Genomic DNA, 23217 nt, shown 5'->3' on the forward strand with positions numbered 1-23217 from the left:
ATATTTCTTTTAGAAGACATCCCAAAGTATTGATCTAGGCCCATTTTGGTATATTTCAAGCCACCATTTCACCGCCAAATGCGATCAAATAAAAAAAATTGTTCACTTTTTCACAAATTTTTTCACAAACTTTAGGTTTGTCACTGAAATTATTTACAAACAACCTGTGCAATTATGGTACAAATGGTTGTAAATGCTTCTCTGGGATCCCCTTTGTTCAGAAATAACAGACATATATGGCTTTGGCGTTGCTTTTTGGTAATTAGAAGGCCGCTAAATACCACTGCGCACCACATGTGTATTATGCCAAGCAGTGAAGGGGTTAATTAGGGAGCATGTAAGGAACTTCTAGGGTTAATTTTAGCTTTAGTGTAGTATAGTAGACAACCTCAAGTATTGATCAAGGCCCATCTTGGTATATTTCATGCCACCATTTCACCGCCAAATGCCATCAAATTAAAAAAATCATAAAATTTTTCACAATTTTAGGTTTCTCACTGAAATTATTTACTAACAGCTTGTGCAATTATGGCACACATGGTTGTAAATGCTTCTCTGGGAGAAATAGCAGACATATATGGCTTTGGAGTTTCTTTTTGGTAATTACAAGGCGGCAAAATGCCACTGCGCATCACATGTGTATTATGTCTAGCAGTGAAGGGGTTAATTAGGTAGCTTGTAGGGAGCTTGCAGGGTTCATTTTAGCTTTAGTGTAGAGATCAGCCTCCCACCTGACACAACCCACCCCCTGATCCCTCCCAAACAGTTCTCTTCCCTCCCTCACCCCAAAATTGTCCCCGCCATCTTAAGTACTGGCAGAAAGTCTGCCAGTACTAAAATAAAAGCTCTCTTTTAATTTTATTTAAAAAAATTCCAGCATATTTACATATGCTGCTGTGTAGGAGCCCCCCATAGCACCCAACCTCCCTGAGCCCCCACACACAGCTCTCTAATCTCCCCCCTCTCACTATTTGGTGCCATTTTGGGTACTGGCAGCTGTCTGCCAGTACCCACTTTTCAAACTTTAGTGCATTTTTTTTTTTATATTTTTTTTTTCTGTAGTGTAGCTGGCCCCCCCTCAATACCCCCCACCCCCCTCTCCCAGATCCCTTTTATAAATAAAAATTGAACCCCCATCACCCGCTCCCACCACAGATCACCTCCCGCTCCCACCACAACCGGACCGTTTGCGTTTATGCTAAGATCGGGAGCGCGCGCGTGCACACACACATGCGCGCGCACGCAGCACCGCCCCCGTGCGCGCGCCCGCACGCACCGGGGACTAATCCGGAACAAGATTCCCAGCGATGGGCCACCCACCCTCCTCCCTGTAGCTGCTCCCACCCACCAACGATCGGCACCATCGCTGGCCGATGCAGAGAGGGCCACAGAGTGGCCCTCTCTGCATCGGTGTGCCAGAAAAGGTATTGCCATGATGCCTCAATATCGAGGCATCACGGCAATACCTTGAAAGCGGCTGGAAGCGATCAGGATCGCTTCCAGACGCTTTAAACACCTAGGTCGTACAGGGTATGTCGCTGGCCTTTAAAGACCAGTTTGTGTAAGACGTACCCTGTACGACCCTTGACGTTAAGGGGTTAAAAGTGCCTTAAAATGACATGCTCTATTTGATTCATGCAAGTATAATTTTGACTTTCCTATCCCTTTTATCAAATTTCAATACAAATAAAATAAACTGAGCCCAATATCCATCACACACAACAATCAAAACCCCAATGTAGCACATATTATCCTTAAAGGGATAGTACACTGTAAAATTGTTTATATATGAATGTATTATCAATGACTTGTTATACTTATACTTATCACATTGTGTACATATACATGTGTCTGTATCTTATATCTGTAGGTATAATCAGATCTCATTACATTATCACACTGTGTACATATACATGTGTCTGTATCTTATATCTGTAGGTATAATCAGATCTCATTACTGTATCACACTGTGTACATATACATGTGTCTGTATCTTATATCTGTAGGTATAATCAGATCTCATTACTGTATCACATTGTGTACATATACATGTGTCTGTATCTTATATCTGTAGGTATAATCAGATCTCATTACTGTATCACACTGTGTACATATACATGTGTCTGTATCTTATACCTGTAGGTATAATCAGATCTCATTACTGTATCACACTGTGTACATATACATGTGTCTGTATCTTATATCTGTAGGTATAATCAGATCTCATTACTGTATCACACTGTGTACATATACATGTGTCTGTATCTTATATCTGTAGGTATAATCAGATCTCATTACTGTATCACACTTTGTACATATACATGTGTCTGTATCTTATATCTGTAGGTATAATCAGATCTCCTTACTGTATCACATTGTGTACATATACATGTGTCTGTATCTTATATCTGTAGGTATAATCAGATCTCATTACTGTATCACATTGTGTACATATACATGTGTCTCTATCTTATATCTGTAGGTATAATCAGATCTCATTACTGTATCACATTGTGTACATATACATGTGTATCTTATATCTGTAGGTATAATCAGATCTCATTACTGTATCACACTGTGTACATATACATGTGTCTGTATCTTATATCTGTAGGTATAATCAGATCTCATTACTGTATCACACTGTGTACATATACATGTGTCTGTATCTTATATCTGTAGGTATAATCAGATCTCATTACTGTATCACATTGTGTACATATACATGTGTCTGTATCTTATATCTGTAGGTATAATCAGATCTCATTACTGTATCACACTGTGTACATATACATGTGTATTTATCTTATATCTGTAGGTATAATCAGATCTCATTACTGTATCACATTGTGTACATATACATGTGTCTGTAGCTTATATCTGTAGGTATAATCAGATCTCATTACTGTATCACATTGTGTACATATACATGTGTCTTTATCTTATATCTGTAGGTATAATCAGATCTCATTACTGTATCACATTGTGTACATATACATGTGTCTTTATCTTATATCTGTAGGTATAATCAGATCTCATTACTGTATCACACTGTGTACATATACATGTGTCTGTATCTTATATCTGTAGGTATAATCAGATCTCATTACTGTATCACATTGTGTACATATACATGTGTCTGTATCTTATATCTGTAGGTATAATCAGATCTCATTACATTATCACACTGTGTACATATACATGTGTCTGTATCTTATATCTGTAGGTATAATCAGATCTCATTACTGTATCACACTGTGTACATATACATGTGTCTGTATCTTATATCTGTAGGTATAATCAGATCTCATTACTGTATCACACTGTGTACATATACATGTGTCTGTATCTTATATCTGTAGGTATAATCAGATATCATTACTGTATCACACTGTGTACGTATACATGTGTCTATAGCTTATATCTGTAGGTATAATCAGATCTCATTACTCTATCACATTGTGTACATATACATGTGTCTGTATCTTATATCTGTAGGTATAATCAGATCTCATTACTGTATCACACTGTGTACATATACATGTATCTTTATCTTATATCTGTAGGTATAATCAGATCTCATTACTGTATCACACTGTGTACATATACATGTGTCTGTATCTTATATCTGTAGGTATAATCAGATCTCATTACTGTATCACATTGTGTACATATACATGTGTCTGTATCTTATTTCTGTAGATATAATCAGATCTCATTACTGTATCATACTGTGTACATATACATGTGTCTGTATCTTATATCTGTAGGTATAATCAGATCTCATTACTGTATCACACTGTGTACATATACATGTGTCTGTATCTTATATCTGTAGGTATAATCAGATCTCATTACTGTATCACACTGTGTACATATACATGTGTCTGTATCTTATATCTGTAGGTATAATCAGATCTCATTACTGTATCACATTGTGTACATATACATGTGTCTGTATCTTATATCTGTAGGTATAATCAGATCTCATTACTGTATCACACTGTGTACATATACATGTGTCTGTATCTTATATATATAGGTATAATCAGATCTCATTACTGTATCACATTGTGTACATATACATGTGTCTGTGTCTTATATCTGTAGGTATAATCAGATCTCATTACTATATCACATTGTGTACATATACATGTGTCTGTATCTTATATCTGTAGGTATAATCAGATCTCATTACATTATCACACTGTGTACCTATACATGTGTCTGTATCTTATATCTGTAGGTATAATCAGATCTCATTACTGTATCACACTGTGTACATATACATGTGTCTGTATCTTATATCTGTAGGTATAATCAGATCTCATTACTGTATCACATTGTGTACATATACATGTGTCTGTATCTTATATATGTAGGTATAATCAGATCTCATTACTTTATCACATTGTGTACATATACATGTGTCTGTGTCTTATATCTGTAGGTATAATCAGATCTCATTACTATATCACATTGTGTACCTATACATGTGTCTGTATCTTATATCTGTAGGTATAATCAGATCTCATTACATTATCACACTGTGTACCTATACATGTGTCTGTATCTTATATCTGTAGGTATAATCAGATCTCATTACTGTATCACACTGTGTACATATACATGTGTCTGTATCTTATATCTGTAGGTATAATCAGATCTCATTACTGTATCACACTGTGTACATATACATGTGTCTGTATCTTATATCTGTAGGTATAATCAGATCTCATTACTGTATCACACTGTGTACATATACATGTGTCTGTATCTTATATCTGTAGGTATAATCAGATCTCATTACTGTATCACACTGTGTACATATACATGTGTCTGTATCTTATATCTGTAGGTATAATCAGATCTCATTACTGTATCACATTGTGTACATATACATGTGTCTTTATCTTATATCTGTAGGTATAATCAGATCTCATTACTGTATCATACTGTGTACATATACATGTGTCTGTATCTTATATCTGTAGGTATAATCAGATCTCATTACTGTATCACATTGTGTACATATACATGTGTCTGTATCTTATATATGTAGGTATAATCAGATCTCATTACTTTATCACACTGTGTACATATACATGTGTCTGTATCTTATATCTGTAGGTATAATCAGATCTCATTACTGTATCACATTGTGTACATATACATGTGTCTGTATCTTATATCTGTAGGTATAATCAGATCTCATTACTGTATCACACTGTGTACATATACATGTGTCTGTAGCTTATATCTGTAGGTATAATCAGATCTCATTACTGTATCACACTGTGTACATATACATGTGTCTTTATCTTATATCTGTAGGTATAATCAGATCTCATTACTTTATCACATTGTGTACATATACATGTGTCTGTATCTTATATCTGTAGGTATAATCAGATCTCATTACTGTATCACACTGTGTACATATACATGTGTCTGTATCTTATATCTGTAGGTATAATCAGATCTCATTACTGTATCACATTGTGTACATATACATGTGTCTGTAGCTTATATCTGTAGGTATAATCAGATCTCATTACTGTATCACACTGTGTACATATACATGTGTCTTTATCTTATATCTGTAGGTATAATCAGATCTCATTACTGTATCACACTGTGTACATATACATGTGTCTTTATCTTATATCTGTAGGTATAATCAGATCTCATTACTGTATCACACTGTGCACATATACATGTGTATCTTATATCTGTAGGTATCATCAGATCTCATTACTGTATCACATTGTGTACATATACATGTGTCTTTATCTTATATCTGTAGGTATAATCAGATCTCATTACTGTATCACATTGTGTACATATACATGTGTCTGTATCTTATATCTGTAGGTATACTCAGATCTCATTACTTTATCACACTGTGTACATATACATGTGTCTGTATCTTATATCTGTAGGTATAATCAGATCTCATTACTGTATCACATTGTGTACATATACATGTGTCTATCTTATTTCTGTAGATATAATCAGATCTCATTACTGTATCACACTGTGTACATATACATGTGTCTGTATCTTATATCTGTAGGTATAATCAGATCTCATTACTGTATCACACTGTGTACATATACATGTGTCTTTATCTTATATCTGTAGGTATAATCAGATCTCATTACTGTATCACATTGTGTACATATACATGTGTCTTTATATTATATCTGTAGGTATAATCAGATCTCATTACTATATCACACTGTGTACATATACATGTGTCTGTATCTTATATCTGTAGGTATAATCAGATCTCATTACTGTATCACATTGTGTACATATACATGTGTCTGTATCTTATATCTGTAGGTATAATCAGATCTCATTACTGTATCACACTGTGTACATATACATGTGTCTGTATCTTATATCTGTAGGTATAATCAGATCTCATTACTGTATCACACTGTGTACATATACATGTGTCTGTATCTAATATATGTAGGTATAATCAGATCTCATTACTGTATCACATTGTGTACATATACATGTGTCTGTATCTTATATCTGTAGGTATAATCAGATCTCATTACTGTATCACACTGTGTACATATACATGTGTCTGTATCTTATATCTGTTAGTATAATCAGATCTCATTACCGTATCCCACTGTGTACATATACATGTGTCTTTATCTTATATCTGTAGGTATAATCAGATATCATTACTGTATCACAATGTGTACATATACATGTGTCTGTATCTTATACCTGTAGGTATAATCAGATCTCATTACTGTATCACATTGTGTACATATACATGTGTCTGTATCTTATATCTGTAGGTATAATCAGATCTCATTACTGTATCACACTGTGTACATATACATGTGTCTGTATCTTATATCTGTAGGTATAATCAGATCTCATTACTGTATCACATTGTGTACATATACATGTGTCTGTATCTTATATCTGTAGGTATAATCAGATCTCATTACTGTATCACACTGTGTACATATACATGTGTCTGTATCTTATATCTGTAGGTATAATCAGATCTCATTACTGTATCACACTGTGTACATATACATGTGTCTGTATCTTATATCTGTAGGTATAATCAGATCTCATTACTGTATCACACTGTGTACATGTGTCTTTATCTTATATCTCTAGGTATAATCAGATCTCATTACTTTATCACACTGTGTACATATACATGTGTCTGTATCTTATATCTGTAGTTATAATCAGATCTCATTACTGTGTCACATTGTGTACATATACATGTGTCTGTATCTTATATCTGTAGGTATAATCAGATCTCATTACTGTATCACATTGTGTACATATACATGTGTCTGTATCTTATATCTGTAGGTATAATCAGATCTCATTACTTTATCACATTGTGTACATATACATGTGTCTTTATCTTATATCTGTAGGTATAATCAGATATCATTACTGTATCACAATGTGTACATATACATGTGTCTGTATCTTATACCTGTAGGTATAATCAGATCTCATTACTGTATCACATTGTGTACATATACATGTGTCTGTATCTTATATCTGTAGGTATAATCAGATCTCATTACTGTATCACACTGTGTACATATACATGTGTCTGTATCTTATATCTGTAGGTATAATCAGATCTCATTACTGTATCACATTGTGTACATATACATGTGTCTGTATCTTATATCTGTAGGTTTAATCAGATCTCATTACTGTATCACACTGTGTACATATACATGTGTCTGTATCTTATATCTGTAGGTATAATCAGATCTCATTACTGTATCACACTGTGTACATATACATGTGTCTTTATCTTATATCTGTAGGTATAATCAGATCTCATTACTTTATCACACTGTGTACATATACATGTGTCTTTATCTTATATCTGTAGGTATAATCAGATCTCATTACTGTATCACATTGTGTACATATACATGTGTCTGTATCTTATATCTGTAGGTATAATCAGATCTCATTACTATATCACACTGTGTACATATACATGTGTCTGTATCTTATATCTGTAGGTATAATCAGATCTCATTACTGTATCACACTGTGTACATATACATGTGTCTGTATCTTATATCTGTAGGTATAATCAGATCTCATTACTGTATCACACTGTGTACATATACATGTGTCTTTATCTTATATCTCTAGGTATAATCAGATCTCATTACTTTATCACACTGTGTACATATACATGTGTCTGTATCTTATATCTGTAGTTATAATCAGATCTCATTACTGTGTCACATTGTGTACATATACATGTGTCTGTATCTTATATCTGTAGGTATAATCAGATCTCATTACTGTATCACATTGTGTACATATACATGTGTCTGTATCTTATATCTGTAGGTATAATCAGATCTCATTACTTTATCACATTGTGTACATATACATGTGTCTTTATCTTATATCTGTAGGTATAATCAGATATCATTACTGTATCACAATGTGTACATATACATGTGTCTGTATCTTATACCTGTAGGTATAATCAGATCTCATTACTGTATCACATTGTGTACATATACATGTGTCTGTATCTTATATCTGTAGGTATAATCAGATCTCATTACTGTATCACACTGTGTACATATACATGTGTCTGTATCTTATATCTGTAGGTATAATCAGATCTCATTACTGTATCACATTGTGTACATATACATGTGTCTGTATCTTATATCTGTAGGTATAATCAGATCTCATTACTGTATCACACTGTGTACATATACATGTGTCTGTATCTTATATCTGTAGGTATAATCAGATCTCATTACTGTATCACACTGTGTACATATACATGTGTCTGTATCTTATATCTGTAGGTATAATCAGATCTCATTACTGTATCACACTGTGTACATATACATGTGTCTTTATCTTATATCTCTAGGTATAATCAGATCTCATTACTTTATCACACTGTGTACATATACATGTGTCTGTATCTTATATCTGTAGTTATAATCAGATCTCATTACTGTGTCACATTGTGTACATATACATGTGTCTGTATCTTATATCTGTAGGTATAATCAGATCTCATTACTGTATCACATTGTGTACATATACATGTGTCTGTATCTTATATCTGTAGGTATAATCAGATCTCATTACTTTATCACACTGTGTACATATACATATGTCTGTATCTTATATCTGTAGGTATAATCAGATCTCATTACTGTATCACACTGTGTACATATACATGTGTCTGTATCTTATATCTGTAGGTATAATCAGATCTCATTACTGTATCACACTGTGTACATATACATGTGTCTTTATCTTATATCTGTAGGTATAATCAGATCTCATTACTGTATCACACTGTGTACATATACATGTGTCTTTATCTTATATCTGTAGGTATAATCAGATCTCATTACTGTATCACATTGTGTACATATACATGTGTCTTTATCTGATATCTGTAGGTATAATCAGATCTCATTACTGTATCACATTGTGTACATATACATGTGTCTTTATCTTATATCTGTAGGTATAATCAGATCTCATTACTTTATCACACTGTGTACATATACATGTGTCTGTATCTTATATCTGTAAGTATAATCAGATCTCATTACTGTATCACATTGTGTACATATACATGTGTCTTTATCTGATATCTGTAGGTATAATCAGATCTCATCACTGTATCACATTGTGTGCATATACATGTGTCTGTATCTTATATCTGTAGGTATAATCAGATCTCATTACTGTATCACATTGTTTACATATACATGTGTCTGCATCTTATATATGTAGGTATAATTCCGATTATCCTAGCTTTGTGAAGGAATAATCTAGATTTGATTAAAGAGACAGAAAACATAATTTATGTAAGAACTTACCTGATAAATTCATTTCTTTCATATTAGCAAGAGTCCATGAGCTAGTGACGTATGGGATATACATTCCTACCAGGAGGGGCAAAGTTTCCCAAACCTCAAAATGCCTATAAATACACCCCTCACCACACCCACAATTCAGTTTACCCAATAGCCAAGAAGTGGGGTGATAAGAAAGGAGCGAAAGCATCAAAATAAGGAATTGGAATAATTGTGCTTCATACAAAAAATCATAACCACCACAAAAAGGGTGGGCCTTATGGACTCTTGCTAATATGAAAGAAATGAATTTATCAGGTAAGTTCTTACATAAATTATGTTTTCTTTCATGTAATTAGCAAGAGTCCATGAGCTAGTGACGTATGGGATAATAAATACCCAAGATGTGGAACTTCCACGCAAGAGTCACTAGAGAGGGAGGGATAAAAAAAAAACAGCCAATTCCGCTGAAAAATAATCCACAACCCAAAACAAAAGTTTTAATCTTAATAATGAAAAAAACTGAAATTATAAGCAGAAGAATCAAACTGAAACAGCTGCCTGAAGTACTTTTCTACCAAAAACTGCTTCAGAAGAAGAGAAAACATCAAAATGGTAGAATTTAGTAAAAGTATGCAAAGAAGACCAAGTTGCTGCTTTGCAAATCTGATCAACAGAAGCTTCATTCCTAAATGCCCAGGAAGTAGAAACTGACCTAGTAGAATGAGCCGTAATCCTTTGAGGCGGGGATTTACCCGACTCTACATAAGCATGATGAATCAAAGACTTTAACCAAGACGCCAAAGAAATGGCGGAGGCCTTCTGACCTTTCCTGGAACCAGAAAAGATAACAAATAGACTAGAAGTCTTTCTAAAATCTTTAGTAGCTTCAACATAATATTTTAAAGCTCTTACTACATCCAAAGAATGTAAAGATTTCTCCAGAGAATTCTTAGGATTAGGACACAATGAAGGAACAACAATTTCTCTACTAATGTTGTTAGAATTCACAACCTTAGGTAAAAATTGAAATGAAGTCCGCAACACCGCCTTATCCTGATGAAAAATCAGAAAAAGGAGATTCACAAGAAAGAGCAGATAACTCAGAAACTCTTCTAGCAGAAGAGATGGCCAAAAGGAACAGAACTTTCCAAGAAAGTAATTTAATATCCAGAGAATGCATAGGTTCAAACGGAGGAGCTTGTAAAGCCCTCAGAACCAAATTAAGACTCCAAGGAGGAGAGATTGACTTAATGACAGGTTTGATACGAACCAAAGCCTGAACAAAACAATGAATATCAGGAAGATTAGCAATCTTTCTGTGAAAAAGAACAGAAAGAGCAGAGATTTGTCCTTTCAAGGAACTTGCAGACAAACCTTTATCCAAACCATCCTGAAGAAACTGTAAAATTCTAGGAATTCTAAAAGAATGCCAGGAGAATTTATGAGAAGAACACCAAGAAATGTAAGTCTTCCAGACTCGATAATAAATCTTCCTAGACACAGATTTACGAGCCTGTAACATAGTATTAATTACTGAGTCAGAGAAACCTCTATGACTAAGAATCAAGCGTTCAATTTCCATACCTTCAAATTTAATGATTTGAGATCCTGATGGAAAAATGGGTCTTGAGATAGAAGGTCTGGTCTTAACGGAAGAGTCCACGGTTGGCAAGAGGCCATCCGGACAAGATCCGCATACCAAAACCTGTGAGGCCATGCTGGAGCCACCAGCAGAACAAACGAGCATTCCTTCAGAATCTTGGAGATTACTCTTAGAAGAAGAACTAGAGGCGGAAAGATATAGGCAGGATGATACTTCCAAGGAAGTGACAATGCATCCACTGCTTCCGCTTGAGGATCCCTGGATCTGGACAGATACCTGGGAAGTTTCTTATTTAGATGGGAAGCCATCAGATCTATTTCTGGAAGTCCCCACATTTGAACAATCTGAAGAAAAACCTCTGGGTGAAGAGACCATTCGCCCGGATGTAACGTTTGGCGACTGAGATAATCCGCTTCCCAATTGTCTATACCTGGGATATGAACCGCAGAAACTAGACAGGAGCTGGATTCCGCCCATACCAGTATTCGAGATACTTCTTTCATAGCCAGAGGACTGTGAGTCCCTCCTTGATGATTGATGTATGCCACAGTTGTGACATTGTCTGTCTGAAAACAAATGAACGATTCTCTCTTTAGAAGAGGCCATGACTGAAGAGCTCTGAAAATTGCACGGAGTTCCAAAATATTGATTGGTAATCTCACCTCCTGAGATTCCCAAACCCCTTGTGCTGTCAGAGACCCCCAAACAGCTCCCCAACCTGTCAGACTTGCATCTGTTGAAATTACAGTCCAGGTCGGAAGAACAAAAGAAGCCCCCTGAACTAAACGATGGTGATCTGTCCACCACGTTAGAGAGTGTCGTACAATCGGTTTTAAAGATATTAATTGAGATATCTTTGTGTAATCCCTGCACCACTGGTTCAGCATACAGAGCTGAAGAGGTCGCATGTGAAAACGAGCAAAGGGGATCGCGTCCGATGCAGCAGTCATAAGACCTAGAATTTCCATGCATAAGGCTACCGAAGGGAATGATTGTGATTGAAGGTTTCGACAAGCTGAGATCAATTTTAGACGTCTCTTGTCTGTCAGAGACAGAGTCATGGACACTGAATCTATCTGGAAACCTAAAAAGGTTACCCTTGTTTGAGGAATCAATGAACTTTTCGGTAAATTGATCCTCCAACCATGATCTTGAAGAAACAACACAAGTCGATTCGTATGAGATTCTGCTAAATGTGAAGACTGAGCAAGTACCAAGATATCGTCCAAATAAGGAAATACCACAATACCCTGTTCTCTGATTACAGACAGAAGGGCACCGAGAACCTTTGTAAAAATTCTTGGAGCTGTTGCTAGGCCAAACGGCAGAGCCACAAACTGGTAATGCTTGTCTAGGAAAGAGAATCTCAGAAACTGATAGTGATCTGGATGAATCGGAATATGCAGATATGCATCCTGTAAATCTATTGTGGACATATAATGCCCTTCCTGAACAAAAGGCAGGATAGTCCTTATAGTTACCATTTTGAATGTTGGTATCCTTACATAACGATTCAATATTTTTAGATCCAGAACTGGTCTGAAGGAATTCTCCTTCTTTGGTACAATGAAGAGATTTGAATAAAACCCCAGCCCCTGTTCCAGAACTGGAACTGGCATAATTACTCCAGCCAACTCTAGATCTGAAACACATTTCAGAAATGCTTGAGCCTTCGCTGGATTTACTGGGACACGGGAAAGAAAAAATCTCTTTGCAGGAGGCCTTATTTTGAAGCCAATTCTGTACCCTTCTGAAACAATGTTTTGAATCCAAAGATTGTGAATTGAATTGATCCAAATTTCTTTGAAAAATCGTAATCTGCCCCCTACCAGCTGGGCTGGAATGAGGGCCGCACCTTCATGTGGACTTGGGAGCTGGCTTTGGTTTTCTAAAAGGCTTGGATTTATTCCAGACTGGAGATGGTTTCCAAACTGATACCGCTCCTGAGGGTGAAGGATCAGGCTTTTGTTCCTTATTGTGACGAAAGGAACGAAAACGATTATTAGACCTAAATTTACCTTTAAATTTTTTATCCTGAGGTAAAAAAGTTCCTTTCCCTCCAGTAACAGTTGAGATAATAGAATCCAACTGAGAACCAAATAATTACCCTGGAAAGAAAGGGAAAGCAAAGTTGACTTAGAAGACATATCAGCATTCCAAGTTTTAAGCCATAAAGCTCTTCTAGCTAAAATAGCTAGAGACATATACCTGACATCAACTCTAATGATATCAAAGATGGCATCACAAATAAAGTTATTAGCATGTTGAAGAAGATTAATAATGCTATGAGAATTATGATCTGATACTTGTTGCGCTAAAGCTTCTAACCAAAAAGTTGAAGCTGCAGCAACATCCGCTAAAGATATAGCAGGTCTAAGAAGATTACCTGAACATAAGTAAGCTTTTCTTAGAAAGGATTCAATCTTCATATCTAAAGGATCCTTAAAGGAAGTACTATTTGCCGTAGGAATAGTAGTACGTTTAGCAAGAGTAGAGACAGCCCCATCAACCTTAGGGATTTTGTCCCAAAATTCTAATCTGTCAGATGGCACAGGATATAATTGCTTAAAACGTTTAGAAGGAGTAAATGAATTACCCAAATTATTCCATTCCCTGGAGATTACTTCAGAAATAGCATCAGGGACAGGAAAAACTTCTGGAATAACTACAGGAGATTTAAAAACCTTATTTAAACGTTTAGATTTAGTATCAAGAGGACCAGAATCCTCTATTTCTAATGCAATTAAGACCTCTTTAAGTAAAGAATGAATAAATTCCATTTTGAACAAATATGAAGATTTATCAGCATCAACCTCTGAGACAGAATCCTCTGAACCAGAGGAACCACTATCAGAATCAGAATGATGATGTTCATTTAAAAATTCATCTGAAAAATGAGAAGTTTTAACAGACCTTTTACGTTTACTAGAAGGGGGAATAACAGACATAGCCTTCTTAATGGATTTAGAAACAAAATCTCTTATGTTAACAGGAACAGGAGTATTAGATGTTGACGGAACCGCAACAGGTAATGTAACATTACTAAAGGAAATATTATCTGCATTAACAAGTTTGTCATGACATTCATTACAAACAACAGCTGGAGGAACAGATACCACAAGTTTACAACAGATACACTTAACTTTGGTAGATCCAGCACCAGGCAGCGTTTTTCCAGAAGTATCTTCTGACTCAGTGTCAATCTGGGACATCTTGCAATATGTAATAGAAAAAACAACATATAAAGCAAAATTGATCAAATTCCTTAAATGACAGTTTCAGGAATGGGAAAAAATGCCAGTGAACAAGCTTCTAGCAACCAGAAGCAATAAATAATGAGACTTAAATAATGTGGAGACAATAGTGACGCCCATATTTTTTAGCGCCAAAAAAGACGCCCACATTATTTGGCGCCTAAATGCTTTTGGCGCCAAAAATTACGCCACATCCGGAACGCCAACACTTTTGGCGCAAAAAAACGTCAAAAATGACGCATACGTGTCGCCGGAACCAGAAAAAAAAAAATAAAAAAAAAATGTTTGCGCCAAAAAAGTCCGCGCCAAGAATGACGCAATAAAATGAAGCATTTTCAGCCCCCGCGAGCCTAACAGCCCACAGGAAAAAAAGGTCAAATTTTAAGGTAAGAAAAAAATTGATTGATTCATATGCATTATCCCAAATATGAAACTGACTGTCTGAAATAAGGAACGTTGAACATCCTGAGTCAAGGCAAATAAATGTTTGAATACATATATTTAGAACTTTATATAAAAGTGCCCAACCATAGCTTAGAGAGTCACAGAAAATAAGACTTACTTACCCCAGGACACTCATCTACATGTAGTAGAAAGCCAAACCAGTACTGAAACGAGAATCAGTAGAGGTAATGGTATATATAAGAGTATATCGTCGATCTGAAAAGGGAGGTAAGAGATGAATCTCTACGACCGATAACAGAGAACCTATGAAATAGACCCCGTAGAAGGAGATCATTGAATTCAAATAGGCAATACTCTCCTCACATCCCTCTGACATTCACTGCACGCTGAGAGGAAAACCGGGCTCCAACCTGCTGCGGAGTGCATATCAACGTAGAATCTAGCACAAACTTACTTCACCACCTCCATAGGAGGCAAAGTTTGTAAAACTGATTTGTGGGTGTGGTGAGGGGTGTATTTATAGGCATTTTGAGGTTTGGGAAACTTTGCCCCTCCTGGTAGGAATGTATATCCCATACGTCACTAGCTCATGGACTCTTGCTAATTACATGAAAGAAAAGGAAGTTTGGCGTTCTGACAAGACGCCATCAGATCCAATTCTGGTGCGCCCCATAGCTGAACCAGTTGAGCAAACACCTCCGGATGTAGCTCCCACTCCCCCGGATGAAAAGTCTGACGACTTAGAAAATCTGCCTCCCAGTTCTCTACCCCTGGGATATAGATCGCTGATAGATGGCAAGAGTGAGTCTCTGCCCATCGGATTATCCTGGAAACTTCTATCATCGCCAAGGAACTCCTTGTTCCCCCCTGATGATTGATATAAGCTACAGTCGTGATGTTGTCCGACTGAAATCTGATGAATCTGGCCGAAGCCAGCTGAGGCCACGCCTGAAGAGCATTGAATATCGCTCTTAATTCCAGAATATTTATCGGCAGGGGGGCCTCCTCCTGAGTCCACAAACCCTGAGCTTTCAGGGAATTCCGGACTGCACCCCAGCCCAGTAGGCTGGCGTCCGTCGTCACTATAACCCACGCTGGCCTGCGGAAACGCATTCCCCGGGACAGGTGATCCTGTGACAACCACGAAAGAAGAGAGTCTCTAGTCTCTTGATCCAAAATTATCTGAGAAGATAAATCTGCATCATCCCCATTCCACTGTTTGAGCATGCATAGTTGCAGTGGTCTGAGATGCAAGCGAGCAAACGGAACTATGTCCATTGCCGCTACCATTAGTCCGATTACCTCCATACACTGAGCCACTGACGGCTGAGGAATGGAATGAAGAGCTCGGCAGGTGGTTAAAATCTTTGATTTCCTGACCTCCGTCAGAAAAATTTTCATGTCCACCGAATCTATCAGAGTTGCCAGGAATGGAACTCTTGTGAGAGGAATAAGAGAACTCTTTTTCACGTTCACCTTCCACCCATGAGATCTTAGAAAGGCCAACACTAAGTCCATGTGAGACTTGGCTAGTTGGAAAGTCGATGCTTGAATTAGGATGTCGTCTAGATAAGGCGCCACTGCTATGCCCCGCTGCCTTAGGACTGCCAGAAGGGACCCTAGCACCTTTGTGAAGATTCTTGGCGCTGTGGCCAACCCGAAGGGAAGAGCCAAAAACTGGTAATGCCTGTCCAGAAAGGCAAACCTGAGGAACTGGTGATGATCTCTGTGGCTAGGAATGTGTAGATACGCATCCTTTAAATCCACGGTGGTCATATATTAACCCTCCTGGATCATTGGTAAAATAGTCCGAATGGTCACCATCTTGAAGAATGGAACTCTTAGGAATTGGTTTAGGATCTTGAGATCTAGAATTGGTCTGAAGGTTCCCTCTTTTTTGGGAACCACAGATTGGAGTAAAAACCTTGTCCCTGTTCTGCTTTCGGAACTGGGCAGATCACTCCCATGGTAAAAAGGTCTTCTACACAGCGTAAGAACGCCTCTCTTTTTGTCTGGTTTATCTTCTCTTCTCTTTATGTTCTCTAACAGTGACCAGCTGAACATTAAAAGTATACAGAAGGTAGTATGTAACAACGGATTATTTAGCTTCCTGGTATAATAAAGAGAGGTACAACCAAGCACTAATATATACATATATATATATATATATATGTGTGTGTGTGTGTTACATAGTACGATTTATGTTCTCTAACAGTGACCAGCTGAACAGTAAAAGTGTGATATATCTTTACATTTAGTAAATGACTAACACTGACCTAGATTTGGAGTTCGGCGGTAGCCGTGAAAACCAGCGTTAGAGGCTCCTAACGCTGGTTTTAGGCTACCGCCGGTATTTAGAGTCATGTAGGTAAGGGTCTAACGCTCACTTTTCAGCCGCGACTTTTCCATACCGCAGATCCCCCTACGCCATTTGCGTATCCTATCTTTTCAATGGGATCTTCCTAACGCCGGTATTTAGAGTCGTTTCTGCAGTGAGCGTTAGAGCTCTAACGACAAGATTCCAGCCGCAGAAAAAAAGCAGGAGTTAAGAGCTTTCTGGCTAACGCCGGTTTATAAAGCTCTTAACTACTGTACCCTAAAGTACACTAACACCCATAAACTACCTATGTACCCCTAAACCGAGGTCCCCCCACATCGCCGCCACTCGATTAAAATTTTTAACCCCTAATCTGCCGACCGCCACCTACGTTATACTTATGTACCCCTAATCTGCTGCCCCTAACACCGCCGACCCCTATATTATATTTATTAACCCCTAACTTGCCCCCCACAACGTCGCCGCAAGCTACTTAAAATAATTAACCCCTAATCTTCCGACCGCAAATCGCCGCCACCTACGTTATCCCTATGTACCCCTAATCTGCTGCCCCTAACATCGCCGACCCCTATGTTATATTTATTAACCCCTAATCTGCCCCCCACAACGTCGCCGACACCTACCTACACTTATTAACCCCTAATCTGCCGAGCGGACCTGAGCGCTACTATAATAAATGTATTAACCCCTAATCCGCCTCACTAACCCTATCATAAATAGTATTAACCCCTAATCTGCCCTCCCTAACATCGCCGACACCTACCTTCAATTATTAACCCCTAATCTGCCGACCGGAGCTCACCGCTATTCTAATAAATGGATTAACCCCTAAAGCTAAGTCTAACCCTAACACTAACACCCCCCTAACTTAAATATAATTTACATCTAACGAAATAAATTAACTCTTATTAAATAACTTATTCCTATTTAAAGCTAAATACTTACCTGTAAAATAAATCCTAATATAGCTACAATATAAATTACATTTATATTATAGCTATTTTAGGATTAATATTTATTTTACAGGCAACTTTGTAATTATTTTAACCAGGTACAATAGCTATTAAATAGTTAAGAACTATTTAATAGTTACCTAGTTAAAATAATTACAAATTGACCTGTAAAATAAATCCTAACCTAAGTTATAATTAAACCTAACACTACCCTATCAATAAAATAATTAAATAAACTACCTACAATTACCTACAATTAACCTAACACTACACTATCAATAAATTAAATAAACACAATTGCTACAAATAAATACAATTAAATAAACTATCTAAAGTACAAAAAATAAAAAAGAACTAAGTTACAGAAAATAAAAAAATATTTACAAACATAAGAAAAATATTACAACAATTTTAAACTAATTACACCTACTCTAAGCCCCCTAATAAAATAACAAAGCCCCCCAAAATAAAAAATTCCCTACCCTATTCTAAAATACAAAAATTACAAGCTCTTTTACCTTACCAGCCCTGAACAGGGCCCTTTGCGGGGCATGCCCCAAGAAGTTCAGCTCTTTTGCCTGTAAAAAAAAACATACAATACCCCCCCCCCAACATTACAACCCACCACCCACATACCCCTAATCTAACCCAAACCCCCCTTAAATAAACCTAACACTAAGCCCCTGAAGATCTTCCTACCTTGTCTTCACCTCACCAGGTATCACCGATCCGTCCTGGCTCCAAGATCTTCATCCAACCCAAGCGGGGGTTGGCGATCCATAATCCGGTGCTCCAAAGTCTTCCTCCTATCCGGCAAGAAGAGGACATCCGGACCGGCAAACATCTTCTCCAAGCGGCATCTTCTATGTTCTTCCATCCGATGACGACCGGCTCCATCTTGAAGACCTCCAGCGCGGATCCATCCTCTTCTTCCGACGACTAGACGACGAATGACGGTTCCTTTAAGGGACGTCATCCAAGATGGCGTCCCTCGAATTCCGATTGGCTGATAGGATTCTATCAGCCAATCGGAATTAAGGTAGGAATTTTCTGATTGGCTGATGGAATCAGCCAATCAGAATCAAGTTCAATCCGATTGGCTGATCCAATCAGCCAATCAGATTGAGCTCGCATTCTATTGGCTGTTCCGATCAGCCAATAGAATGCGAGCTCAATCTGATTGGCTGATGGGATCGGCCAATCGGATTGAACTTGATTCTGATTGGCTGATTCCATCAGCCAATCAGAAAATTCCTACCTTAATTCCGATTGGCTGATAGAATCCTATCAGCCAATCGGAATTCGAGGGACGCCATCTTGGATGACGTCCCTTAAAGGAACCGTCATTCGTCGTCTAGTCGTCGGAAGAAGAGGATGGATCCGCGCTGGAGGTCTTCAAGATGGAGCCGGTCGTCATCGGATGGAAGAACATAGAAGATGCCGCTTGGAGAAGATGTTTGCCGGTCCGGATGTCCTCTTCTTGCCGGATAGGAGGAAGACTTTGGAGCACCGGATTATGGATCGCCAACCCCCGCTTGGGTTGGATGAAGATCTTGGAGCCAGGACGGATCGGTGATACCTGGTGAGGTGAAGACAAGGTAGGAAGATCTTCAGGGGCTTAGTGTTAGGTTTATTTAAGGGGGGTTTGGGTTAGATTAGGGGTATGTGGGTGGTGGGTTGTAATGTTGGGGGGGGGGGTATTGTATGTTTTTTTTTACAGGCAAAAGAGCTGAACTTCTTGGGGCATGCCCCGCAAAGGGCCCTGTTCAGGGCTGGTAAGGTAAAAGAGCTTGTAATTTTTGTATTTTAGAATAGGGTAGGGAATTTTTTATTTTGGGGGGCTTTGTTATTTTATTAGGGGGCTTAGAGTAGGTGTAATTAGTTTAAAATTGTTGTAATATTTTTCTTATGTTTGTAAATATTTTTTTATTTTCTGTAACTTAGTTCTTTTTTATTTTTTGTACTTTAGATAGTTTATTTAATTGTATTTATTTGTAGCAATTGTGTTTATTTAATTTATTGATAGTGTAGTGTTAGGTTAATTGTAGGTAATTGTAGGTAGTTTATTTAATTATTTTATTGATAGGGTAGTGTTAGGTTTAATTATAACTTAGGTTAGGATTTATTTTACAGGTCAATTTGTAATTATTTTAACTAGGTAACTATTAAATAGTTCTTAACTATTTAATAGCTATTGTACCTGGTTAAAATAATTACAAAGTTGCCTGTAAAATAAATATTAATCCTAAAATAGCTATAATATAAATGTAATTTATATTGTAGCTATATTAGGATTTATTTTACAGGTAAGTATTTAGCTTTAAATAGGAATAAGTTATTTAATAAGAGTTAATTTATTTCGTTAGATGTAAATTATATTTAAGTTAGGGGGGTGTTAGTGTTAGGGTTAGACTTAGCTTTAGGGGTTAATCCATTTATTAGAATAGCGGTGAGCTCCGGTCGGCAGATTAGGGGTTAATAATTGAAGGTAGGTGTCGGCGATGTTAGGGAGGGCAGATTAGGGGTTAATACTATTTATGATAGGGTTAGTGAGGCGGATTAGGGGTTAATACATTTATTATAGTAGCGCTCAGGTCCGCTCGGCAGATTAGGGGTTAATAAGTGTAGGTAGGTGTCGGCGACGTTGTGGGGGGCAGATTAGGGGTTAATAAATATAACATAGGGGTCGGCGATGTTAGGGCAGCAGATTAGGGGTACATAGGGATAACGTAGGTGGCGGCGGTTTACGGAGCGGCAGATTAGGGGTTAAAAGTGTAATGCAGGGGTCAGCGATAGCGGGGGCGGCAGATTAGGGGTTAATAAGTGTAAGGTTAGGGGTGTTTAGACTCGGGGTACATGTTAGAGTGTTAGGTGCAGACGTAGGAAGTGTTTCCCCATAGGAAACAATGGGGCTGCGTTAGGAGCTGAACGCGGCTTTTTTGCAGGTGTTAGGTTTTTTTTCAGCTCAAACAGCCCCATTGTTTCCTATGGGAGAATCGTGCACGAGCACGTTTTTGAGGCTGGCCGCGTCCGTAAGCAACTCTGGTATCGAGAGTTGCATTTGCGGTAAAAATGCTCTACGCTCCTTTTTTGGAGCCTAACGCAGCATTTTTTTGGACTCTCGATACCAGAGTTAAATTTATGGTGCGGCCAGAAAAAAACCCGCGGAGCGTTAACAGCCCTTTTACCGCCGAACTCCAAATCTAGGCCACTATGTTTTAACTGAGTAAACATTTAAGTAATGGAATTCACTTAATTTAATCTGAGTGTCTGCTTCCAATACAACCCTTTAAACAGGTCTTAGTGAAAAGGGAACCAGAAAGGAAGCAATTTTTATTATGAAATAAACAAGTAAGATTTTAGCACAAAATTATCTTATAGTTAGAGATAGACACTCAGTTATAAAAGAAAATATGCAAACATGGAAATCTTTTCACATGCTGCACAGAAGGCAAACAAATTCTTTCAACAATATAGATAAGCTGATTAATCTTTTCAGAGATTAGTTTCTTTAAGAATTGATAATATAGAAAGCTTAAGCAGAGTGAAAAAAAGTTAAATACTCTGAGCAAGTTTTACTTAAGTTAGATATATTAGCCTCGAATGCCTCAGGAGTTGGTGAAACTTATTTGTGAGAACTAATAATGATTAAGGAGAAGGTGAAACTTATTTGTATGATCCAATATATACACTTGTTAAGGGGATTGCAGATATTGAATGTTATACAATAGTCCGGTAATGAACTTATGAGTGAGGCAACAGTTCCATATATTAAAAGTCCGAGTTGATAGCGTAATCTAAGTTCACATACCTGTCCGTTTAAAGATTCTTGAATGAAACTTCTTTAAGCAGCGTGTTCAAGTGCTAAGGCCTTAGCGTGTTCTGATGTTTGCGCGCTGTGTCCTGATCTTGTCGGCTTCGGGTGACGTCACCGGGTTCTGTGTGAACACAGTTAGTGATACGCTGCAGCCTTAGGGAGAGATGACTGGAGAGGAGTTCAGCGAACAATTCAACAGTAAGTTTATAGTTGATAAGTTCCTAATACTGTAGATACAAGTTTTAGGAAATGAGAAATAGATCTTAGAGAACTTTTGTAGATAACACAGTGGAATGTGTAACTTAGATATCTAGGCTAATAACGATAGATAATGGAGAGCTCAAAGTTATAGACTCAGTATACATCTATAATCAAGCAAAGAATTATGGGATTGATGATCCTTTTATTGAGGTTGCAGAGGGAGGAGATCTATCCTTAAAGTGGTAGTTTGCCATAATGAGACATGACAGATACCCCTTGTCAAGAGGGGTCCCCAGAGCACCTAGGAGCAGGTTTCTGGGGATTAGATGCATGGTAAGATTTGAGTAGAAGCGGTGCATTGATATCCCGGATTGGAACCCAGGAATTCTCTTCATTGCTGTATCCTTTCCAATGGACTAAATACTCCAGATCATTTCTTCTATATCTGGAGTCTAAGATACAATCGACCTCATAGTCCATTTGACCCACCATAGAAATTGAGGATAAATCTGGAAGAGGTACATCTGAACCCAAGTAAGGTTTCAAGAGTGAGACATGAAAAGATGGATGTATACGTAATTCGGGGGGTAACTTCAAAACAACAGCATTTTCATTGATGAGTCTCACAATTGGAAAGGGTCCTATAAACTGATCTAATTTCTTACTAGGAACTTTTAGTCTAATGTTTTTAGTGGACAACCAAACAAGATCCTTGACCTTGTAAGTTGGTGGGATTTTATGCTTTCGATCGTAGTATGTTTTCTGAGTTGC

The sequence above is a fragment of the Bombina bombina genome, chromosome 7 (genome assembly GCF_027579735.1).
Source record: "Bombina bombina isolate aBomBom1 chromosome 7, aBomBom1.pri, whole genome shotgun sequence".
In the NCBI taxonomy this organism is placed as follows: Eukaryota; Metazoa; Chordata; class Amphibia; order Anura; family Bombinatoridae; genus Bombina; species Bombina bombina.